General features: G+C 34.2%; 1 long non-coding RNA gene across 1 annotated transcript; it reads left to right on the forward strand.

The window, feature by feature from the left end:
• Positions 1–440: 440 nt before the first annotated feature.
• LOC106105276 lies at positions 441–27,572 on the forward strand. Its single transcript, XR_001225723.1, has 4 exons — positions 441–678; positions 18,931–19,193; positions 26,265–26,341; positions 26,665–27,572. It is a non-coding gene; the product is annotated as an uncharacterized LOC106105276 (long non-coding RNA).
• The last annotated feature ends 305 nt before the right edge of the window (positions 27,573–27,877 follow it).

The following is a 27,877-nucleotide window of genomic DNA, read 5'->3' on the forward strand; positions in this document are numbered from 1 at the left end:
TTATCGACCTTATCTACAGAACTATGTGAATTTAAAACAAATATTAACTCAAGGTGCAGAATACATGTCAAGTCGGTGGATTTTTCCTTCTTTTTATTCACTTATCTAAATTACAATACTTACAAATCAAGGTGCGGCGTACGTGGAAGCGGTAATGAGGCGGAACTTTAACGAATAGGTGTGTTTACCTTATAACGATTTAAGTAGCAAAAAATTGTGAATCCCCATCGAAAGGTTGCCATGTCGAGTGTTGTGCAGGCGCGATTGTTTTAAAACAGCAACGTAAATTATAACATAGTCGGGGCCGCCATTTGCATTTTTATTGTCCCCTGCATCACACCGAATGGATTAAGTCCGTAATATAACCGAGCGGTGGAGCGCAAAATTGAATTATTTATTATATCTTATAGTTTGTAAAGCGCAATTATTCGGCGGCCGTGTGGCCAAATGTCGATGTTTTTTTTTCGTATCAGTTTGATTCGGTGCGGTCCTGTAAAGTCGCACATTTGCGCTCGAAAAAATCCACTTTAATATTGTCACTATTTCCTTGTCAAACGGTCGTATCGGAGCATTTCTCGAATACGCTCCGACTTTAATAAAAGTTTTTATTATTTTCTTTAATTTCTTTTTCGGGCTAATTCAATTTTTTTTTTGTGAAAATGGTGCTCAACGGAATAGGTAAGTTTTTTTACGTTTTGTTTGTTTAAATATTTTTCTCGAATTATTTTTTAGATGTTTAGTGGGAATTTGATAAAATATAATTCGTCTTCGAATAAAATCGATGTTGATTTTAAAAGGGGTCGTTTGTGCATGATTTAATGGGGACTGTTGAAGGCTATACAAAGAATTCTCCGAGGAATCCGGTGGCAGATTGCAGATTAGTAGCATTAATCAAACGAGTTATTTGCATTGAAATTCCTTTTATGTATATTTTTTAATTGATTTTAATTCCTTTGGGATTTCATACGAAAAAGTTTTTAGACCTTTTTATATTAAATAATCGATAACTAAAATCGATAAATGAAACGCTGACAATGTTTTTTGTTTCGGTGAAATATATGCGTAGGCGAAAACCGCCGGCGGCGAGCGACGCGGCCTGGAGTGGTTTTCTTTTTAATTTAACAAGGGCGTAACGGTTAACTGATTAACTTTACTGAGGCATTGACTGGACTGTGACAGACACAGCGAATAGACATGTGATCTCGCTGCTATCTGCAGAGCGGAATACAATCGCCGTGGACGGGCACCGGGCAGCTACGGGCACGATCACTGACAGGCTTACGTGTAACAGACACAAAGAACACTCGTTCAATAGGCTAAAGAATTTAAGCTCCGCACTGCACGAAAGTTCTCACAGCATCATGAGAATGCTTTTTACAATCGATATTCAAAAAAAGAATAGCATCGATGTCTCCGTTGTCAACGGACAATTCTTTCGAAGATCGACTACTACGAAGAAAGGAATTCAAACTCTAATTTTTGTTTGGCAAGATTTACATTTGTTCGATGGGTTTTTAACATTTTATTGTTCCGTTTCAGTATTGCGTCACCGACTAAAAAGACAAAGCATGGAGCGATCGGCTCGCATTGTCCGACTAATGATGAGCCAAAACACTATTTTTAGATGTCTAGTTTTGCTGTATAAGGGCAACACTCGATCTTTGTAAAGATATTTGCTTTTATGGCGCCGGTAGCATACTAAGATTGTCGATACGAGTCTTACGGGTACATCCCTAGGGAATGTGTCGATATATCGATACTATTATCATTTTTTGTTGATCTCTAACTAATTACACACGACGACATCTACTTAGTTGTTTCGATCGATTAAAATCTTAATTCAATATGTAAGCTATAAACAACTGGAACGTTCGATTCCGCCGTGTTACCAGATGCCAGATAACTGATTTATTTCAATTAGAACGAATTGAAAAATCGTTAACAAGTTTATAATCTTATTTTTATATATTTAATATCGATTAGTTGCTTTAAATCTTAAATTTAAATAATATTTTCCTTTTTTTCATCGAATTTAAGATGACATAAAACGATACTCTGTTCCTTTAAGTTTCTGAGAAAGACCGGTTGCAAATCGATTATCTTTGAATAATGTTAACTGAATTGAAATATACGAGTAGTAGGTATAATCAATTTGTGTGACAGAAACACTTTCATTGACCACAGTGACCTTATGGTGTGTTAATTTTATTTTATAGCACAAGCAGACTAGTTTGTAAATGACCCAATATGTTAGATAAACTATGCCCGATATAACACTGTAGAAAATAATGAAATAAATTAGTTTACTAAACAATATACGAAATATTTTTTTTTTAATTCAACTCGTAAACTTTTATTTCCTAAAAGATATGAATAAATCAAGATGTTATAATACACACGTAATTGTTTTTATTAGGAAAATGTGCACAGAAGAATAAGAATTGCGTTTTTACTTAACTGTCACTTAAACATAACTTAACTGTGATTATACTTCATCGTACTTTATCACGGACATTTCATTTCTAGCAATTAATTTCTACAATTTTTCCTAAATATATGTGGAAACTTGCTTTCAGTTTAATGTTTGAACCAAGTAAATGTTTTAATTATTTCGATGGTTTGACGATTAGAATTAGCAACGCCTATCCGAATCGGTGTGGTCGTTGTTCAACAAAAGACAGCCATTGAATCTTTGTTTTTTCTTTGTCCATAAAACTTCAGTATTCGCTACAATGTCTGCCAACATACGGTTTTAGGGCCCCATTGTTGTTACGTGACACTTCTCAGTCCATAACATAGAACAATGTCTCAATAAGCTCAATAAGCTTCCCGTAGTTTCGCATAATGCGGTCCAATTTCTTAAACAATATATTTCCTAATATGTTTTGATGTTTTTGACCATTGTCACCTTTCTGCCTGTTGTCTATGTGATTGGTATTTAATATGCGTATCGGGTTTGAATGGAGTTTTGTCGATTTGTATGGCTTATTCAACGTAGTGTAAAAGAACTTTAGGAAACGTTTAACGCGTGTCGTGTCTCTTCGAATTCCGTTACTTTGAGATTATCGAGATTGCTTTTCGAACTGTTCACGTCATTTTATTTTATTCTATTGTAAAATTATTCATTGTTATTTTGTTAGGCGTAAATAACATAACTTAATTCCGTAGCGTCTATTACATTGGACGTTTCCATCTTTACTGTATACATAATTTTCATCTTCACGTGAGGCATTTTGAATCTGAATTATTTCTACATACTTAACATAAACTTAATAGATATTTTGTAGAATGTAATCACTTCTATAATATTTGATACAATTGACATTTTGTATAGATTCGTGAAACTAAAAAATGATCAAAAAAGCAGTATCTTAACGATATATCAGAATGTATTCTGTTTTTACTTTCAGTTTCGTTATGTTTTCATTTTATTAGGTGTTAATATACAGAAAACGTGTTTCTTTCATTGGAGATGTCGCGGCGGGTGAATGCTTGTAGCGACGGCTTCCGAAACTGACGATGTATAGATTAATGTTGACCAAACTATCGCTTTGATCGTCTTAAAGTGATTTCGATAGTGTAACAAAACGAATCTTTTAGAAATCTTGAATACAATTTCTCTTTTTAAACTTAATAAATACAGAATTTTATTTCCAAAATGGCCTTTAAAAATAAATATATCGGACTTGTAATACGTCGAGGAACTTGTCAATTAATGTATTCATTGTTCGCAATTGTTAGAATTTAAAATAAAACGATTATGTTATTGGTATTTAAATTGCTACGACTGCAAATGGTTGTAGGCGTGTAAGTTATATAAAAGGAAAGTAAGGTATCGGTGCGTAGCGCGGCAGCCGCGGGCGGACATAAATAACTGACCGCAACGCAAACAGGCGCCGTGTTTACTGCATTATTATATTTTATACATCGGGCGCACAATGCGCGGGCGCGGGCTCTACCGCGGCCGGCCTACATAATGACGAGCGCGAGGAAGGCGTAACCCGGTGGCAATCGGCCGTCTCGCTCGACGACGCCCCGGGCGCGCGCCTAAGCGAAACGTACGACCACAAATTTATTAAAACGTAAAAAAAAAACGCTGAACTGCTACCGCACTGCGCGTCGCCTCCACAGAACTAGATACATTTTTCCACGTCGGCGCGTGCGAGCGAGAGCCCCGGCGATGACGCCGCGGACGAGCGAGACGATAATATTTCTCAATGCTCGTCGAACGTGCAAACGGCGGGCGATGTGGGCGCTGCCGGTGTTGCGCGCGCGCAGCTACCTCGCGCTCGGGCTCAGCGCCGACCGGCACGCCGCGGCGACCGGCTCGCTTGGCCCGTGTGACCTTTAGTCGGTGAACTTAGGAAGCGTCGTCTGCTGTAAAACGTCCATTAGGCCCCCTTCGAGCGCGCGTCTCCGGTCTTCGCGCCGGGCGGGAGGGAAAAGGATGACGGGCGGTCGTCGGTGCCGCGCCTAAAGGTATTCGTAGAATGCGTGATCTGTATCGTTGTGGCGGGGTGGCGCGGGGGCGCGGCGGGGAGCGCGGCGCGCGGGGTGCGGGGCGCGTTCGGAAGCGGTGGCAGCTCCCATCGACTCCTGGGGTTATTCTTCCTCAGGCCACTGCTGTCGGAGCCGCGCACCAGACGAGCCAGTTTTTTCTATCCGCCGCGCCGCCGCAGCCGCCCGACACGACACGCACTCGTTAATCCCGCGCCAACACGAGAAGTCGACACTAATAAATTACTGTTTTTTACTGCACTCGAACAGTCTCCGCCGCGCAGCCGACTCATTTATACGTACAAATAAACATTAATCAGCAATAAACGCAGTCGTTAGCGCCGAACACAGTGAGTATTCCAAGCATTTACGCTTTTCCCAATCCACGCTCTCTTAATTTGTGCGGTTCTGATTGAACTCTGCGTCCAACCTCCGATGCTGTTCTCTGGTCTCGCTCAGAACATTACGAGATCGGAATAATAAAGATTAAGAGAGCCAGCGATTTCATTTGCAATTTAAGTGTGTATAATTCTTTATATTTCTAATTTATTCACCGTCATGTGCATGTCAAACACTTTATTTTCTATGTTAAAATAGTTTTTAAATTGTTATGTAGAATCTAATTCATATGCAAGTGTACATTTCATTAATTCCTTCTTATTTGGTAAATTATTACATTTTTTTTTTACTATAGAAGTCTCTCAGAATCGAATTTAAATCGTAAATATGATAACTTATCGATAAAAACCTATTTAAGCTATCGTGTCCACGGATATATATTATTCAAATAATCATAGATATTATCATGTAAATTGCCTTTAGCGCCTCGCTTGGCGCTAGAATTGAAAAAAAAGTTAGTCAAAATTATTGTCCTTGTTATGGGATTTTTTGTCAACAAAAACCTTGCACCCGACTTCGATGCACCATTCATTGTCCAATAGTGACCATTTTATAACGATTTATGGTTTATTTAACAATAAAAGAAGAATGAACTGGCAAAAAACGGTCTTTCGAAACGATTAGGAACCAGAGAGCGGACAGTATATTATCGATTCTTGCCTTTGTTGTAAGCGAAAATTACGAATTCCATGCATCATTAGCTCATGAAGCTATTCATAATTTATACAGAAATTCCCATGAGCTCAAACTTGTTGAAAATGCACGTTCATCAACAAAAAAGTATACTGAATTGATTTTAGAAGCTGTCAAAAATTTCGTGGTCAATGTCATGTTACAAATTTTATTTGTAAAATCTATACTTTTTAATTCAGATTACGCAAATTAGTAAAACAATAAAGAAATAGGCCGAACTTTCGAGACAAAACGGCACATTTTAATTGTATTATTCCATTCTAATAAATTTAAAAACAGCAATAAATTGGATGTAGTTTTTAAAACAGTCGTGATTCCTACGAGTACAAACAGAGGTGAAAAATAATTACTAGTATAGACTCTATAATTAAAGTTCAAAGTGCACTTGTAACAAAAAAAGCATATACTCGTAGTAGACTATATATAATTCAACATTTAAATAACGTTGATTTCAAACTTGATTTTAAAGGTAAATTATTGTTTTGAAAAATAATAGATTCCATAAAAATATCGTGATATAGAAGCTGGATGGAATGTTCAAAATGTCTTGATATATAATTGTTATTAATATTTTAATAATCTGTATATCTGTGAATGTTGTAAAGAATCCAACAAATATTACAAACTCAAAGCGAAAACAGTATCTCCCAGAATTCGTACCAGCTTCAAGATATATTTAAAACAAGGCCTTTATTTTCTCGTTTTTGTGTTAGGATGTCAGTGTTAGCGTGTGTTTTAAAACCTTAAAGCCTCAAGCTCCAAACCAATTTGCATCCGTAATTACTGACAAAATAAATTTTGTAGTCTGAGAGTTAAAGAATCTTATAGTTACAAATTCGCTTCCACGAAAACTCAATCGATTAAAGTAAATCAATTCTTTGTTTTTAATCCTTTATCACGATTTAAAAATTATGGCAGCACATTAAAAAAAAATTTAATTAAAAAAAAAACGCTTTAGACGACTTAAATCCATTCAAATGCGTTCATCGTAAGTAAGTACTGTTTACTATTGTACTTATATGGTCTAGATATATTTTATGCCTTAAAACTTCAACTAAAATACAATATAACAAAATTCGTAATATTAAAAAAGCTTGTAATAAAATGTCAGGATCTTAGACTACATGAGTAACACGGTAGCGGGTTGTTACGCGCCTTTTCATTTCCAATTCAGGTAAGAGATCGCAAATAATGCAAATTATGTTCAGATGTGCGGATTCACTTTTAACTTGAATAAAAGTGGGAGTTATAAAATTATTTAGGTATGGTTTTTTAAATAACGAGATCAATACTTTACTAATAGAACATGCGACTTTATTTAATTACAAATTTATGTCTAGATTACCAATTGTTTTTATGATATTTTACCTTTTTATTGCTTTTCACCTTCTGGCGTCTTAAAACGTCTAATTTTTAACTGGACATTTGTAGATAGCTTTCGCAGTTCGCCTTTCATTGCTTCTAAAATAAGGTGTTGATTGTCCTTAAAACTTACTCTTTGCTATTTGTTGCACAAACCTCTAGAGCTAGACCCTATCCACCTTTACCCATTAGTTCAGTCACTTTTTATTTACATAGATCCTTAGAGACTATTTCCTTCTAACCTAGCTTTCGGTCGCAATAAAACAAAAAGTAAGTAGCCAATGTGTTCTTCCAGACTATCATCAACATCTAAGGCAAATTTCATCGGGATCCGTTCAACATTTAGGCTAACAATCATCCATGGGGCCTTTCACATTTATAATATTAGTAAGAAGTAAGACTTTATTCATCATCCATAATGTTCAAAAATAGTTTTGATAGTAAAATTTGCGTTAATCAACATCGATATTCGTCCGATTTAGGGACTCGCCGCGGGGTGCGCGTTTATTTCTTTCAACTCCACCGAACAGACCTTAACGTTGAAATAAAAACCTCCTCTTTGTCACATCCAGCAAGATATTAACACATCGGTGGATGTTTACGAACCGCAGGGTGGAATATGTTTCGAAGACAATCATTATTTATTGTCGAACGATCCTTTGACTCGGCCGCTCGATCGATACTTTCTTTTAATAATTGTTGTTCAAATATTTACACTATATTACATTATTTAAATACTAGCTGTTACTTGCGACTTCGTCCGCAGAAACTGAGAAAAAAAATTAGATAAAGCATTTATTACTTACTGATAACATAGCTTTTTAATGGTGAATGAATTTTTGAAATCAGATTAGTTTTTGAGTTATTTCAATACAAATTGTTTCAATTTTTTAATATTAGAATAGATAATAAAGAACTGTTTAGTAGATTATAAACAGGTCACATTGCTTGCAAACGAAACCGACCAATGCCTTCATTGGTGTTTAAATTGGGTTGGCGCAGCCACAGATTAATCTTATAAGCATATCAACATTTTATTTTTATGTAATTGTATCACAAAGATCTGTGCAAATGTAGATAATAAAGATGTAGTCTTTAAAGAAAAATTACGACTATTAGAAAATCAGTTTTTCAATTTCTCTAGCTTTAAATTCGAAATTAGGTAACTTATTTAGTATATTAACGGCAAAGCTTTAAAATATTCTATTAAAATAATTGACTTAAAACCTTTATTTAAAGTACCGACCTTTGTTATTTGAGACCTCTTTCACCTTGCAACATTACACCTTTAATATGACGTCATAATGAGCGCCTTTGTTACTTAAATAACCTTTTTCTACACCTTTTGTTATTAGCATATTTTATTACAATGTACAAGGAAACAAGTATTTAAACATCCGTACAAGAAGAGTCAATAAGTGTATTCGGTACATAGTATATCTTACACGATTTGTCCCAAGCGACAAACGATGGTAACTAACACAGGAAACTTTTGTTTAAACGAGATAAAAGACAAAGGCTTGGTCGAGTTTCGGCTAAGCTTATCTGTTGGTAACCCCGGTTACGACACCGTAGATAAACGAATTCCTTTCTTGGGATGTGTTAAATATCAACAAATACAGCGCCAACGAGCACCAAGCCGGCCTAACCAACACAACAAATATCGCCTTCAGAACTATGATTTATAAAAACGATGGCTCCTATGCATATAGCTATAACGCAAAAAAAATATTTTTTCAAATTTTCAGTCTTAGCATTTTTGGCAAGAAAGAGTATTATTCTATTATATCTAAGGTTTTATATGGAAATAGGTCAGGATTAAATATTTACTTTTAAATAAATCTTATCCAATACTGAAATAATGAGGTTTGTTTCGTGGTATTTAGCTCCTTACTTAACGAGAATTGCTGAAAAGAGGTCATATAACTTGCTCTTTAAAATAGATCGGTCGTAAAACTAAATACAATAGGTGCTATTATTAACATGCCTAATGCGTTATTAGGTTAACCTTTTCTTCTTATTTCTTTATTCAACAGTTTGTTTAAGAAATGGTTTGTTTTCTTTGTAGGTTTGCCGACAAAATAATTCTTGTGTCTGATAACATTCTTAGGTTTTGACGCACATGAAAGTATTTTTAGGAAGTTACTCTCATTTCTAGTTTAACGAGCTTTGAACTTTTGGGTACTTCAACTAAAAAAAAACATGTTACCTCTTTTGAGTTAATTATTTTTATAAATAAATCTTAAAGAAGGGCTTACAAAGTTTAGTTTCTTATTTAACGACAAAGAAGTACAATTAACAACTATTTGATACATCTAAGTACCTACATGATGTGTCTCGTAAGCACGTTTTAACGATCGTCTCTGATTAGTAGACTTTCTAGCGATCATTGGACGTCGTTTCAAAGAAAATTAATGGGCGAGTTGTGTCTGAGCATTTCATTAGCGCCGCAAAGCACACCCATTCATTCATTTTACACTGCCATTGAGTCAGTTATTTGATGAGGCTATTTCGCACCGACTTGTTTGCTTGACTGTTGGCCCAACATAACCAAATGTTTGCGGCCAAGCGCCACAGGTGATGGTTCTACCTGCTTCAGTTTTTTTGTAATGTGTGCTTAGGAAGTTAGATCTATTTAGACCTGTTATTTGTTTGCGGTCGAATATTTCGAGTGTTTGGATTGTATTCGTCTTTCATTTTGTTATATTTAATAGCTTTATAGATATTTACTGGCGTAAAAAACACTGGCATTCAGGAATTAAAATCGTTCTATTACGTTTATAAGGAAAAAGTATTGATGCAGTTAATACAAAGATACAAAACCTTTGGGATAGGAAAAATGTAACTAGATTTTTAAGTACAGCATTTTTGTTTTAATATCAGACTTAAATTACAAAACAAATAAGAATCTATACATCTTCCGCGTTCGATAGTAATACGGGACCACACTGGATGGAACAAGTCATCCGTCACAGAAGTGACTACGCATAATTGCGCGCTCATGAATTCACCCATAGCGCAGTGTTGCACAGAACCCGCCTATTAGCGTCCACTACGATTTGATACATTGCCGACGTCCCACGAGAGATAACCGCTGGCAATAGAAAGTCCCACCCACGTTCTCACGCTTATCGTAAATTGAAAAACGTAAAAAAGGAATATTCCTTTTATAAACTGGATTCAACGATCGCCTCCGGGTTACGCGCCACGCCTCCGCTTTCTTATTGGTTGAACGGTAGCTTGATTTTTTTAATGCGTGTGCACATGCTACATGCCAGTTATATACAGGCCGAAAGAGTACAAATATCAATTCGAAATTCTGGCAAAGATTAGATATCATTCTTTGCGACTTTAGGATCTATTTTAATAATCGCTATCTGTTGTAACCAACAATTTTTACCTTCGTCCCACTGCCAAAAATTGATAATAACTAGACAATAAATATCCTTAGCGTATGGTGGTTTTCATAATGAGAACAGAATACTTATAATTTAATTCTCTTTCCAATGAATATTAAAGGATTTGGCATTGTTGAATATAATTTCACATTTTTATTATTGAATTTTAGTTCAGTTTACCCCGTTAATGCTATTAATATTGACGAAGTCTTTTAAATAGTTTTTACGTCATTTTATCTATTATTTTAGATAAACCTTTATAGTAGCTGATACAAGTTAATAAACATAGGTATAGACTTCGATATGGGCAATGTAAAAACAACCACCCACTATCATTCGATAAAGCAATTTGTTCTTACCATATAAGAGTTGAATGCATTACTTTTTTACCTACACGTTTGATTGGCTCCCGCGTAAACCGGTAGCCGGAACCCACACATGTATACAAGGATGTCAATGTGTGCGTATTTACCGAGCTACTGTGTCCGCCCATCCCGGAGGGAATTGGGGAGAAATGGGAAGAGGGATTGAGACGTGAAGAGGTGGTTTTAATTTAATATGGGTGAGTTTCGGAGAGGGGAATTTTGGTTTTGGAATACACAATGGGTTTCTAATGCTGAAACTTTATTAAAAATGTTATCGATCTCTTTTACAAAGAGAGATCGAGGAATATTTGTATAAGTGTTCCCGGTACTTAGACAGTTAGTGAATTTAGTGTTTTGTTTTAATCGTTATATAAAAAAAATTCTTTTGTTATAGTTCGTTTCACACTATTATAATCGATTTTATGACTAATTAAATTTCGATTAATTGATTTTAATTAACATATATTAAGATCTCGAATTTGGGTTATCTAAAGAAACTTGTTAGAGCCGTTTGAATAAATGTTCCGGTTCTCTATCTTTATTTCATTGACTTTTAGATTATATCTCACCTATTTATTCGTGTTTTATCGACTTTAAATGCCTTATTTTTAATGTTAACGGTATAAACAGCTGATCAACTTACACTATCACAAGAATTATTGAGGCATTCAACTAAATTGACCCAAAGGTCAGTTAATTGAAACACTTTAGTATTAATTTGTTTTGTATTTATTATCTAATGATATTTATTACACAGTTTTTGCATTGAATTCTTCATTACTACAAACGTTACATGCAAAACGATATTTAAAAAATTTTATATTTACGGGTTACGATAATTTACATAGGATCATACGTGCCATCAAAATATGAGAGAATAGAAACAAAAATTAAAATCGTATTGTTTAGTCTTGATATCTTTTTTAATATCTATGCGTATAATATGATTAATCTCTAAACTAGAAATGTAAAACTCTCAGTATGCCTTTAAAAACGTTCCTACCTGACATAAATTCTCGAGTCCTAATGTTAAATACTTTAGCCGCGAAAACATAGATAATTAAAACAATATGGTTACACTGTTAAAAACGATATGTGTATATAGAATCGTTAAAATATACGATTATGAAAGCTATATAAGATTTTAGTTGGTGCTGTGGGCGCGTTGGCCGCTGCGCCGGAGGCTACGCGCACACGATATATCAGCCGGCACTCCGATACTCTGCGCCTTGGAACTGCGTTTCCATGGAGTCGATATAGACTGAAATTTATCATTAAAAAAATCTTATTTTTTTAAAGAGAGTTTACAAATAGAGGTATCTATAATATTTTAAATGCAAATTAAATAATAGATAGAAATAGATTATGGAAATTATTTGTAAATTACAGTTAAAAGTAAAATATGAAGCATAAGGAACTGTAAAAATGAATACCGTGATTAACAATTTTTGGTTTATTAAAATGTTAAATCTACCGCCTGATTGTAATGACGTATGGGTAAAAAAAACTTATTTCCTAATTGGTTTTAGATATAATGAGAGGATTAATAAATAGTCTGTGGTGGTATGTGGTGATGGTGTCGCTGGTGGTGAGGTGGTGACGGTGGAAGTGTGTATGTGTGTCGTGCGTAAACACTCCACAGAGTGTTCTAGCAAAATGTATAAGGTTCCCTACAAGTGTTAAGCTAAAAATAATAAGTAATCAAGTAATACTTGATCGAAGTTTATGAGGATGTTTGTTAGAATTTGTTCCCGCGGATGAAATCGAGTGCGAATGCTAGTATTAGAATAATCGTACCGACTCTACAGAGTTCTGTGTTCTGATGTGGGCGCATACCGTTCCTGTGGGAACGCGCGGGACATAAACTGTTTCGTTATTTCTGCTCACCCGCTCATTTGTATATTATAATTTGGTCCCTTGCCTCGGCTCCGGCCGGCGAACTTCAATTTAAATTGTTATACATATATTTATATCAACTATGCGACTTTTTTCAACTCGCAACAGATTTATGTCTTATTATAATGTTGTTCTGATATAACAAGAATGATTTTCGCGAAATGTCAAAACAATACCGTGGGAAGAAAACTATTAATGTTGCCATAAAATTGTTATCGTCCGTCAAATGCAAAATATAAGTGATATCAAACATCAAAATTCACTTTTAATTGTTTTTTTGTGCGTAATACCAAAAATTTTGCATAACTTATTTAATGATATACGATTTGACCTCATTCAGACAAAATATTAACACATCTATAAACATTTTAAATGGCTTTTAAAAATAGCGATATCTATAGATATTTGAATATTTAAGACCGCTTTATATTTTTTTTATAACAATGAATAATTTAAAAACAAAATCGAGATTGTAATAGCGTGATTCAGCTCATTACTTCGTATTCTTTGATCAAAAACTAAAGGACGAGTTAACAATTGCATTCCGTCCTGCTCATTACAATGCAGATGGCCATCGATAAGAAGGAGAGAGGATAATGTTCATTGTTCGGTAAAAATGTCAAATAGAATGATAAACAAAATTTGATGTTGAATGCACAAGAGCGGCGCACGCGCCTCGGAATAAGTTCCGATGTTACAACAGAAAAAAAGAAACAATACTTTCAAAGGAAACATTACCTACGTACAATACAAAGTTAGAGGACAAAACAAGAACGAAATATCTTGATAAATTAAAAAAAACTACGATAGCTTAAGTTCATTATAGAATACGCACGATGACTACCGACAACTTTTATTGGTTGACAAAATCTCCAAACCAAACACAAATAATTGGTTATTTCTGTAGAAACCAGATATATCGAAGTCGTAACAAAGATTCTGCACCAAGGAGAAGTAAATCCTTTAACTGCAATTTTTACTTCAATATCTTCACGAAATGCTCAGTAGCCTTTCGATGAAACAAAGATCAAACGATTGTAACAACTAATAGTTGAACTATTAAAAATATTGAAAAATCAAATATTTCGGGTTTGATTTATAGACATTCTTCGAATACATCTCGGCAGGATGCCGTGGAGTCATGCTGGCTGGGTGACTGGCGGAGGCTCTTGTAGCACAATAGCAGAGACGCGGCCATAACGCACAAACACAATCACTTAATAAATATCACTGTTTAGACGTGATTCCGTTCATTGTATCGATATTTTTAGCTTAATTGGTTTTATGAATTTTCAAAATCTATACTAATTTGAAACCCCGTATACACGCTTAGTCTTCAACGCGGCCTAAAGTCCACCTTTATTTTTTCGTGGGATATCGTAATGTGTCCTCATAGAAGTACGTATGAGTTAAAGTTGGTATGAAATCTTTCTAAGTTCAAATAAATAGAATTAAACGCTAAAAAACGAGACCCTATAATTTAAACATCAAGGGAATAACCCCAGCTATTCTCACTTTTAACTTTATTTTATCGTTAAAAGTTGTTATCCTTTATATCAGGAATTAAAAGCTTACTTTACTGCTGCCATTTCATCTCCCTATCAATAGTTCAACATAAAAAATTTTGCAACCGTATTATATAGTTCTGTTTTACAACCAATTCAACTTGAACGTAGACTCCCATTCGCTCGCAGTCCATTGCCGCTTTAAAACAACAGTGTTCCAAACGAGCGCGTGTAATGCGCGAAATGATGAGCGTATAGTTTATTGATAGATAAAAAGTCGCTGCGTTAACAATGTTGCAAACAATCGAATAACAATTTGGTTTTAGTAGTACCATTTGCTTATTCGTTTGTGGAATTTTGCGTAATTAAGTTCGAAGTGGCAAGTTTTTGTGGTCATTAAGAGGTCCCGGCGAGAGAGGCTCTCGAGATTATCAATGTGCGAGATTCACTACAATGTTCTTAATGAGGCGGAATGAACGAATAAACTCTCAGCCCTATGTATGTAACCGATGCAAACAGATTGTTCTTTTAATAAACAAAACCGATATTTAGAGTATTTACATTAAGATGCAATGTGATACGACATTAAGGATGTGCCAAAAATTAGAGTCCTTCATTTTTGTACGGATGTTTTTCGTGAATATTTGGCAACATTATTTCGATGTATCCGACATTCCTTTCACTGGGTGGTTAATTACTGTCACTTGAGTCAGAAGTTTTAAAACACCGTAACCGCAAACATTCTCACCTCCAATGACGCATCATAACTGTTGAATTTTATTGTACGATAAACATTTTGTCGAGTCTCGTAAATGTTTGTCGTAATAACATTATTACGAAAATATGAATACAGAAACATGAATTTAATATCCCCAAACAAGTATGGCTTAGGGTCCTTTAAGAAGCGTATTTCTTAAAGGCAGCAAGGCATCTGTAATTCTGGTGTTACCGATGTCCATGGACCTCGATTGAGTACCTCGATGTTTCCGCCCTTCGTTTGGTTCACGCCCACGTAAAAAGACTTAGGTGTAATTGAATGATCTGTTGGGACATTGAAAAAAAACTTTCACATTGCATAAGAATACTATAAAAGTGTGCCACTGTGACGTCACAGAACTCTTGCTATTATGGCGTGCTCGTAGAATTATTGATAGGATACTTGTCTGAAGACTGTATACGTAATGGTTCAGTCATTTAATTTTACTATAGGATGTTCTGAGATATCTTGTCGTCCTTGACATTATCTCAGGATAGCGGGAAACGTTTTAAACTAAATATAGCTTGGGTCGTAACTTTTTTAACACCTATTAGAACTATATCGAAATTCTTAATGTTCTCAGACGTTTTAAATAATGCAAACAGATAATCAATATTTAAATTAAAAGGCAATTAATAGATTATGCGTTCTTTAAAATTCTTTACACGGAAAAAGATTTTCTATCGAATAATTATGAGTTTGACGCACTATATTTTGTCCCACTAAAGTGACATATGCAAGTTAGTTTTTACATTCCAGTTATTGGAGTATAGGTTGACGCTATAGAATATTAAAATATGAATAAGTTTGACCGATTTGTAGAGTGTAATGTCATTCGATTAGTGTTCCCCAGAATTTCATACGTATTACAAGTGATTGTAATACGTATGAAATTCGAAGTTTTTTTAATGAACAACAGTTTCTCAAAAACTCGGTCTTTTAGGTCATAAGTGAACATGATCCATTGTTCTATGAATTGTCAATAGTTCAAATCACGGTTCAAAATGATTCATGTGTCGCTCGTCACAAAGATCGTGGGATCTGACTCATGTGAAGATCCGCATTTAATTTTTAGACTAATTTTCATAAACCATAGAGCGGAGATATTATCTGTGCAGGAAAGATTGTAAATTATTTATTAATAACGTACGCGTTTATAATAAAAATTATAATTGTTGAATATAAATATTAATTTAATAGATGTGACTTTTTAATAACCTTAATCTTAATTTTCGAAGATATTGTTAAGTTTAATTTGTAATAAAAATTAAATAAAAAAATCAGGAAAGCATTAAAACTATAATACATAAAAATTAGAAATATTATAATTTTATTGTCATCGTTTATTGATTGAACGTAAAATTTTTATTACAACTAAAGTGCTAGTTTTAAATTTTAAACTAGAAAAATAAAATTAAAAAAATAAAGTTTACTCAGTTAACGATTTATTAATTTATTTTTCACAATTAAAAGGTTATAAAATAACCTAAATTAACGACGTTTCTATAATCTATAAAACATATTTGTATTAATATATTTCTCATCTTTAATTATAACAAAAATGCCATAATGTTTTTTATCTTTATTAAATCTCATGCGAAAATATTTTATTGGTATTTATTTATTTACATATTCGAAGGTAATCTTAGATGACTGGTGGGAAGTTTAGCTTTTTTAAACGATTGTGAATTAAGATAATAGCTTTGACAAAAAACTATGATTCTTAATCTTTCCCACAATATTGATTTAAATACGCTAGTTGTCGCACTCTTGTCGTATTGTGTCTGGCCGCGTATTTTTATTGCCAACGCTATTAAAAAAAAAATAAACCTAGTGAATACCTGTTTCACATGAAGGCAACATTGAGGAATTGCAAAATACCACGGTATTGCTATTGTTTGAAAGCGTTCTTACTGTTAAAAAAATACTTTTCTGCCCTCGTGTAAAACAACGACGTCAGAAACTGACATAATTGTGACAGACTTATCGAAATAAAAATAAATTTAATCTTTTTCGGTTTGTGCAAATTCCTTCGCATTGTACTACGTCTTGTAATACCATATGAGGAGTTAATAAAGACCGCCTCATATCAATACATCTCAATACATTCGCTGCCTTTGTTACCATAAAGGTACCCGAAATGTACCACAGATTATAAAAGATTGTGCTTCTTTGACAACCTCTCGGTCAGGTCGTGATGTTTCTTAGTTAATAAATCTTATCGTCGGATAGATTCAGAACAATACCATGTGATATAAATGTTATAAAATTCTGTACTTTAAAAAAAATTTTACATACATTTTAAGGAACAGATTTTTTTTACAAGAGTTTTAACTTATAGGGTTGATTTATATTAAATCTTGGTTGTCCACGCGAGAGTGTAAAGGAATGTTTTTATCGTTGTAAATATGCACAAAGTAAACCATCATTTTTTTATAGAATTGTTACCACTAATTAGTGGCTAATCACTAATACAGGATATTTTCTTTCAATTCAATTATTTTTTCTTTATTTTTTAATTTCATTTATCGTAATAACGGCATATATAAAATGTGAAATTTAATCATTCGCCTCAGGGTATGTGGTAACAGAAGCCGCAAAACAATGACCAAATTACCGCTCGCCTGTGCCCAAATCACCGAGGGTCGGGAGATCGTGAGTGAAATTTGCCGCCGGCGCCGCGAGCAACCGGGACCTTTCCCATCGGTACTCAATACTGTATCATATGCAGGATAATTTCTATAAGTACTTTTTAAACGGTATTGCGAATTATTCAACGCATTCGGTCATAATAGCTTATGTCAGCTACTTAGTTACGAGATTTTTTCTTTTGGTTATGGTGATTATTTAAATTTTAATATACTACATAGATTGTACGCATGTAACGTACTGAAGTGGTTCCGTTTATAGGAAAGAAAATTAACGAGTACTGTCGATGATTTTGCTTGTTCTAATTAAATGTAATTAACAATTTCGAAGTATTAAAACATTGCAGTGGTTAACTAAATTAAACTATTAATTAATGTAACGGTATTTCGTAACAAATTTATATTAGAATAGTCGATGTCTATTCGATGGCGATTAATTTGCTTCGTCGGTGCAGTTTAGTGATCAGTGACGTCACTACATGAACGTATTTCGCATTTTCCCAGCGCGGTCGCTGGCGCAGACGCGGGCCTACCGTCCGCTACCTGTTCATTCACTCGTGCAGGTGGTGGGGGCTACGCGCCTTCCGCGTAACGTTATCAGTAGTTTCACCACCCTCTCGCCGGCGCAGTTGCCAAACGCACCCGCTCCCGATCGCACGTGCACTGACACATCTAGTCGCTCTAATTCCATACTCCTTTTTATACCATCAAAGTGACACTTCCAAAATCTTTAACTCTGTAGTTTTAGGTACGCCTTTCAAATGTCAGTGTTAGTAATAAATTAAAGTGAAAGTGTCTTAGGTAGGTGTGACCGCCGCTTTAGGGTCGATTATATCTGTGGTAATCGACGCGTCGAAGGTGCGTATTTGATAATGATATTAAATAACTCGCTACATGTTAATTATGCGTCAAAGAGCTTCTATAATCGTGAAATTATCGATGGAAATTTACATAAACACTCGGTGCAACTACGTTATTAAGCAGCTTTATAGTAATTGATGTAATAATGTCTATTTACACGCATCTTAGTTTGTTACTTTTTTAATATGTTAAAATTTATTACGCAAACAATAGTAGCGTTAGTTATTTAGTGTGAAATTACAATATAAATTTATATGCCTACAACATAGATTAACATAAATGGAATTTACCCCAGTTTGGCAACTTTCGTATACGAATTTAAGAGCTTAGAAGTCTTAAGTCGTCTAACTGGCTAATCTTACGAGACAATCTAAGACTTATTAGTACATCCTATTAAGTTATTTCCAACAATGTCTTAAATCAAATTAAGTACAAATGTATTAAAATCTTTCATTATTGTTCCACGAACCCACATTTGATTTCCTACCTTAACTCGTTGTGATAGAGTACAAAATTGATTAAGCAATTAACATGTGTTTCTTTCCACAGGCTTCCAAGCCCTGCACGTCGCGCAAGCACCATAGACCATACAAAATGTTCGCCGTGATGCAAATCGACGAGGATCATACACGGGACTTTAGGCGTAAACTGCGCCCCAAGTGCGAATTCGTTTGCAAGTACTGCCAGCGCAGATTCACCAAGTCTTACAACTTGATGATACACGAGCGCACCCATAAGAGCCCGGAGCTGAACTTCAGCTGCGAGGTCTGTGGGAAAAGTTTCAAGCGGCAGGATAACTTGCGTCAACACAGGTGAGACTACACTTCACATGTATAAAGGTTGTCAAATATCTTGGTGGCTCAGATCAACCTATGATCACAATGATAGGTGTAATGTGGTGATTGAGCCGCAAAGGTATTTGAAAAGACCTATACTTAACGTAATGTAACCTACATTACATAAGGGCAAAGTCGTCTTGGGTGTGTATTCCGTTATTATGATTTTATGAATGAATTTGTCGACATTGAAGTTTTCAAACGAGATGTCTTTCTGATAGGCAATATTGATTTCTGGTTTTAACATTAAGAAATCTTTGCATAGGACGAGAACTTTCATGATGTTCAGATATTTCGCGTTCTACTGTTTAAGTGTTTAAGCGATTCGCCAATAAAACTATTGTAAAGGTGACCTTAGACGGAACTTTTTTATTTTTAATTGTTTGAATGTTTGCGGTATTCGACTGCATCGTGAATAAGTAATTTTTGGCCATAAAGTTTTTTTACGATGAACACGATTGTAAAAATACTTTCAAGATGTTGATGTTTGCAATTCAAAATAATCTTTAATCAACAAAGCAATTAAGGTCTTTATAAATCTTTTTCTCGTGATTACTCAGTACAGTCGAGTGTAAATGAATTGAGTATACAATGTACCACATGATGTAGCGCGCATGAAGATTGAATTCGACTCGAATTCTGATCGTTTTAACTTTGTCATTCCCTTATTCATCTAACACACTGTTTTATTTCAATTGATGAACTATGTTTCTGCTTCGTTGACCCCTTTATACTTTCCTTGGTAGTGCAATAGTTTCCAGTCAGTTTATTTTTTAAATTGCTAGTTTATATTATTACTGAAATATAAATAGACTACCTAAATACCATATTAATTAGCTAGTTGATAGCAGTAGAGCAATAAGGCGACCTATATTGCGGTTAGTGTAACAGCCGATATTGACAAGGCCGCGGCGAGCTGACAGCTTGCATTAGGGTCTCGCCGATCTCGGGAGCACTCGGCTGTGACGCTCCGAGGCAGTTAATCATCAGCTCCTACTGTTACAGTGTTGCGACCGCAAGGGATACGCAATAAACTAGCTCTATATCGGTTCAATGTACATTGTTATATGATAAGAAAACAATGTTAGATTTTTCGTCTGAAATCTATGAAATAGAATTTTGTGACGGCTGTTTTAATCAAACATAGTTATTTTACGTACAAGAAAGAAGGAAAAGCAACAAGCAATAGCAATTAAATTGAATTAACTCATTAGACTCCTAAGTAACTACTTCGTATTCAGGAGGTCCAGAATAGTTTACATTCAATTTTTTATCTTTAAGCTTTATAATGATCAAAAATCGTATTCTGAGGGGTTTTAAGGTCATTTTGTGTGGAGTAAATGTACATTAAGGGCCCCTCTCAGAGACTGGATCTATTCTAATTTTTTTAAATGTGGTATTGAAATTCTCTGTTGATAATGCGGGAGTTATATTATGTTGTGTGCTTATGTCTCAGACATCAAATCCCAGCGATATTTAATAATTGAGCTGTTATTAAGCGATGTGTGTAATAAAATCCGACCACGTTCATTCTCTTATCTATATTGAGGTCTTAGATCGCGCAATTTATTGTCAAACACATCTCCTCGATTACCGTCGACGTTAAAAATTGCCCGTAAAAACTGCAAGCTTAATTGCTCCACGGTTTAATTACATACTTTAACTTTTTTAACTTACCTGATTTAAATAAATAAATTAAATAAATTAATAAATGTCAAATCGTTTATTGTAAATGGACTTTTATAGTTAATGATAAATAAAAAAATAAACAAAGCTACTGATATTTTGGTTGTGAATACTAGAAACGCATTTTTATTGAGTACTAACGAGATAATCCATAATACCTTTAATCATGAGAAAACATGGTCTAATTAAAAAGTTAACGAAAACAACATCTTCCTTTTCTCACATTCCTGCATCAATTTATTTTAACCTAATTACCATACAATGTATTAGTAGCGACGTGTCTCCTTGTCACTCATGCAAATATCATCTGAGTAATGCTAGTTTCACACGAGGGTAGTACAGTGAGGCTACTAGATAATGCAGTATTGCTACCATTCGAACACAGTACTTTTTTGACAATAATCCTACTCTGTGCTGTCGTGTTAAACTAGCATAATAAATTACGAAACTTTCTATAATATGGGCGACTTGGAGTATAGATGTCGCGGATGTCGCGTCGTGAACATGAAGTCAACACGAACCATATTTGTACATCTTCAATGCTTTTTTGCTCGGTCTGTTTACGGCAAGCAATAGAGACTTCACAATTGTACGGGTCACGAACTTAACTGCAGTATACATTTAATTATTTACGTGTGTGTTTTTGAGTATTTAAATATTAAAAAATCTACCACATCAGGAAAATAACGTTATTCATCTTTAGAATGTCTTAAGATATAAATAAATCCTTTAATGTTTGCGATAATACTTGCAGTAAAGAAGTTGCCTAATAATCTAAAACCCCTAGAATGACAATTTGATATATCAGTATTAAGCAAATTTTATTTTAGCAAATGTTAAATAAGATATAAGTACAATGTAGCTATGATAAATTATAAGTTCAGCTTTAAGCACTAAGTGAACATCACTTCAATTTAAAGTCACGACTTAGTCATAATGAACAGTAAAACAACCTAAGCAGGAGCTGATATAAACTAAATGCTTATTAGTTAGTGTAAACATAATTTTATATAACGTTGGTAATGCTTAAAGTTATTTTAAAACTAAGATTAATAAATCATAAGACTTAAAGGTTGTCTTGTTATTGCAACAGGATCTATTATGTAGTTGCATCACAAAGCCAGTCCTCCTTTCCTTGGAGGACTTAAGAGTATCATGGAACAGAGAGTCAGGGGAATGAGGGGATGGGTAGGTTACACGCGTAACATGTTCCGACAAAAGGTTCCGTGTGAAAGACCGCATCCGGGCTACCGAGAGATGGGCGATAGATCGCTCACGCGCGAGTCGTGCGCTCGTGACGCGGCCCCGTGTTAACGGTGCCTAATGGGCCCTAATGCTTCCGAAACTGTGCGAACGTGGACGGTAGCCCGCGAGACCGCGAGGCTGCGGGACTGAACCACACGTGACCGCCGCGGTATAATTTGCAGGTTATGATCCCGACCACTTAGGGTTGTTAGGCCACTTTTCATTCCGTACTAGTTAATATAAATATTTTAATAACTCATGAAAGGACGAGTATTAACATGTAGACGTCAAATTACAATCAGTTTTCATGTCAGGTCAAGATGATATTAGATAACCTCAACCCGGTGGTGTTGTAAATGCCTCTTCTAGGCAAACAGAGACAAAATTGAACATAAGTAACATAACGTTAAGGTAATTTTTACAAAGAGAAATAAAATCACAATATGGGGTTAACTTGCTTGTTGACAACCCTAGCACGTATGCGGAAAAACAGTGTGCACTACACTTAACCTCTCCAGATATTGCAATGTGTAAGAAAGTTTTCAGAGGTGACTTAAAAATTTTTGAAACAACTTTTTATAGAAAATTACTTATACGAAAAAAATATAAAATAAAACAATCTCATTGGCTGCTGGTAAGATTTAATTAAATAAAAAACGACAGAGTGTACCTTTTCTAATGAAATCTTCTTAAAATCTTGCTATTGATAATCTCATAAAATAATATCCGATTCTAAATCCATTTGAAGATGCAAATGTTCGTAGCATTTAAAAGATGATCGATTGGTGGATCAAATGATGTGTTCGTTAGTTTTATTTGTCGTTTTACGAGATGCAAGAAGATTTGAATTTAAATGCAAATTTAATATTATCATAAAACTATCAAGGAAAATACTCTGTGCAAAAAATGTTCAGAGATAAGTAAAGTGAACATCAAACGATCATGTCAACTTTGAAATTTAAAGGTCCATCATTTTAATGAGATATCTTTGTATGAACGTTTATTTTTAGGGTTTTTGATTTAGTCCCAAAAGCTAATATAAAAATTATCTTTACGAGTTCAAAGTCAGTTCGTTAGTAAACTTTATTAGGTAGTTAATAATTAAAATTGAAGATAAGAAATGAGCATTGGTAATTTAAAAATTGAAATAAGATTTTATCCAAAAAAAGTTTATACTAGTAGATTTGTAAGTCATTGTAAACGGTGAACGACCACATATGTGTACTTAACAAAATGATCGGTAGCGGTATCTGCCGCCAGGGGCGCTCACGTCGCGACTGGTGACGTGCGATTCACACGAAGTTTTACACTACCCCTTATTTTGCATCGTGTTCCGTAAGAGATTTTATTACTTTTCCATGACAGCGACTACTGTAAATATATGTTCATTCGACGAAAAATCCGCTTGTATGTTATACTGAATATTGGTCTAATTAAAAGACATAAATCGTTCTAACGACTTGTGAAGATTTTGTTTTTGGACTCGCATCGGAATGCAATTGTATTCCACCGTTTTAGGTGAACAACGAACTTGAGTTTATCTAAATCGATTACGGTTTTCCCACTGTCTAAATACGTACAACAAAAGCGGGAAGCGAAGTTAATGAATCAAAACGGAATCGAGAGTGCGATGTACCATTAAGTTAGCGCAGTGGGTCATCGGCGCAGGCCGCGGTGCCCTATCGCTTGCACATCGCCGTGTCGCCGATAGGTCGATCCTTTCGATTCACGATTCGCGCGAGAATCGACTCGTAGATATCGATTTTATTCCTCCAATTGTTTTATGTGAGAACAAAACCAAGTCTGCCAGTGTAACTGTTTGTGGCGTTCAGAAACTGTTACACCGAAGTTTACTTTATGGAATTTTGCCGTGTTATATTTGTAAGTTATCGAGTTTTCAAAACGATAAGAAATATTCAATTCAAGTTGTAGATTTTTTGTTAAATAAAAGTATGTGTAGGAAAGGTATCGGGGAAGCGAGGTGTTTTTAAATAGACTAAGGACTTTGCGAATCGATATAATAGCGCATTAGAACACTCCTCGTACACAATTGTTCGCGCATCGCGACCGAGGTGGCGAACGCCGTTAATTAGGCTTGAGAAATCTTGTTCCATGTACAGTATGTTTAGAGATTACGAAAATGTTGATACCACACCTTTATTTTTAGATTTATCAATTACTTCGATAAAGCATTAAGTGACGACTAAGCTTACGTCCTATGTGGTAATAGTGTTTTATAAAAAAAATAAGATGAAGACGATATTGACAACAAGCTAAAAGATGTTCTATATTTTCTTTTTTTTTAACATATGTAAAAATAAATTATTTTGAACCTTTAAATGTATAGGTTCGTTGTTGTGTATGTGACGTAGGCTTAGGTAAAGGTAGTTTTAGTCGTTAATCGATATTATGCTATGTAAAATAGAACATCCTGTATACAGAAACAAAGAGTTCTGTTCCCACAGTCGCACATACGGGGTGTGTGCTCACGAAGTAACCCAGTCTTGTTCCACGGAAGTGGATAAATGCCGCCGCTGTCACCTACAACCTTTAAACTGCATCGCCGTGGCAAAATCTTCTTGCGCACGAACCAGATCGAAATGCTATCGAAATTTGTATAACGGCGGGGAGTTTTAAAAGTAAAAAGTTTCTTTCATAAAGGTGCATACATTATTGCGTACATTGGTTTTGTTTTGAATTTGGTAATCAGGTATTGACTTTATAACATTTATACTTTGACAAACAATTGTTTTTAAAAGACTGATATAGAGTATCTTGGAAGATTTTTCACTTACACGCTAAAATACATTCAATTTAAATTCCACTAATATTTGTTGATTAACTATTAATTTTAGTAATTTTAGGAACACAGGACTCTAAATATAAACACAACCATTTTTTTTTAATTTTTTTTGTCGCGTATGTCTTAGTGAAATACAAAGTGACTTTAATTCATTATTACAATGCAAATATTAGATGCCAAAGTTGACTATAAGTTGTGCGCTCTAAACTCGCATTGTAAGCAACATCATTATTTAGCAAAGATATTTCTAAATGCCGTTTGTACATCTTTGCCATTTAAAAGGCACCTTTCCCTATTATGCAGTGCGACACATCGAACATTTTCCTAATTAATACGACATCATTAATGTATTAACACTGCCAACCGTCCTTTATCAATGACATGATTAAAAAAAATACAAGCATATAACCAAGTTAATATGTTCATCACGATTGTGAATAATTTTGACAATTGAGACATTTAAAATTGAAATTTAAAAATAATATTGAGATGTTCCATTTGACACTTTAACTTTTTAATTTTTTTCTTGGAGGTAAAGGCAAAGGATTACTATTCTTACAGCCAAGTTTCGTTTCTAAGTCCAAGATTTAAGATTTTAATCTGTTGAATTTTTAAAGAAAATTAATAAGTTGTTTGTATACTAGCAGATGATTTGGTAACTTTTAGACCGTGTTAATCCTTTTAAAAGTAATTTTTAATAAATAAGGGATTTTTGAAGATCACACTGTTATGTTGCTTTACCTTTGTCGGGGTTTATCTCGTTGTTGGCATTCTAACGGACGTTTTAACTGTAATCTCTAAGAAAATTAATAGCATTGTGTTTCGTTTACGGGTTCTAGCGTGACAGTACCATATGTCTTATAACGGTTGTCTTAAAAAAAATTTTGTTGTTCTTTTGTTTGTGGTTGGTTGTTTTACTAATTTCTAATATTTTTTTTTAGAATCAATGCAAACCTTAATCAAAAGCAATTATAATTAAAGTGTGTGATTTATTTAAGGAAATAAAATGAAATCGCTTTAAGCAAATTATGCAGTTTATTCTCTGTTAAATGTTCGAAGCTACCGTGAACTCACTGTGTTGTAACAAATTGGCTCGTGAGTTATTTGTGTCAGAATCCGGAATCTCTTTAATACGAAGAGAATACTCACGATTGTTATGTGCTCCTTGCATTATGTTTAATTTTCTTTATATGGTTATTGTTCCAGAATGATATTGTTTATTGTTTTTTTATGTACTCATATGTAATTAGGGATACATTTAAGATAAGGTTTATTATGACTTGATGGTAATATGTGTTTCTCAATTGTTATAGATGTAGTCAATGCTTGTGGCGGTGAAGGTGATGAAGTTTGCACGATCCAACAACAGCGGTCTCTCTAACATCATGCAGTAAGAATCCTTTTATAAATTTACTCTATAAAAATATCGATATGTAGTCAGGGTCAACACTACAACGCAAAAAATAGATCGTGCAATTCAAGGAACGATTTCACGCGATGCGGCAAACGGTTAAACGCTGGACGATATCGGAATCATACAAATTAAAACAAATTAATGCAGTCTGTCGTTGCGGTACATGTAGATGACACCTAGAGCTGCCATTTGCCATCTGCAACGTCTCGAGAAATCGCGCCTTTAAACGCCCTACAAGCAATGTAAAACCAATGACATATTTTTTTTATTTGATATTAATTAACAATTCTTCTTTGCAGAGAAACACATCAATCCAACAAATGAGACTACGTGTAGGTGGTGATGACATCACTAAAGCTATGACGTCACACATCACTTAATTCAACATTTTACACTACAGTATTCGTGCCTTCATTAACACCGCCAGAATGGGAAATTGCAATTATTGTAACACCAACACTTCACTATCAAAGATGTTATACTTTCAGATACCAAATTCGAGCTATAAATAACCAAGACACCAATTTTTAAATCAAAACAAATAAAGAACATTTTAACGGTTTTTAAATATGCACATGACTGTACTTTGGTGTGCTTTAGCATGTTAGAAACACTTTAATATTCTAAAACTATAAAGAACAATAAATTTCTTTATATTAAGTTAGTTGAAAAAAAAAAACGGTATCTGGAAATATATGAAATCAAACATCGAGATTTGTAATCGGTACTTATCCATTTCAATGTAAAACACATTCTGGTGATTTTGTAAATAGTATTTATTAGAGTAAGCGACGGTAGCATTTAAACATTTAACCGCTTAGCTATTTTATAATGTAATATAATATTTATAAAATATTTAAAATATTGTTATAATTATTATAAGCTTTGATACGTGCAACGTACATACAATATTGCATTAATACTTTTTATTCTCATTCCATGTTTAAAATATTATTTTTTAAACATATGTTCATTGAAATTATCTTTTTAATTTTGTAATTAATAGTTTAAAATGTCATTTAATTTTCAATGTTTTGGAATTCAATAGACCGTTACATAATTTATGTTTGTCAATTTTAAATAGAAAAACAATTGACGGTTATACAATGTTCGAAATTGCTGATAATATATGGAGCGGGCGCACACTTTTGAATAAACTATCGCACAATTGTTGTGCGATTGTCGATTGTTTAACGCCAATTCAACTGTTTAGTTACACAAATAAAAATACTCTGCGCACCTCCATATAACCTCATAGGAATCAAAGCGTGACTAAACAGTATTGAGATAGTATAGATTCAGTTGCGCGCGCTCTTAGAAAGAGAATTTCGATAAGCATGTTTTGTCGTTTATGAAATATATTTTAAACTAAAAATTCGTAACTTAAATTAAATTCAGACTTTTGCATTTTAAATTCCACATTTTGAACATCAAATCGCTAGCTTCCATAAGAATTTGATGTGTTACATTCTGAATTTCATCTGTAAAACTCTGAATTCGAATACTAAGATA

This window comes from Papilio polytes, unplaced genomic scaffold, assembly GCF_000836215.1.
Source record: "Papilio polytes unplaced genomic scaffold, Ppol_1.0 DF823177.1, whole genome shotgun sequence".
In the NCBI taxonomy this organism is placed as follows: Eukaryota; Metazoa; Arthropoda; class Insecta; order Lepidoptera; family Papilionidae; genus Papilio; species Papilio polytes.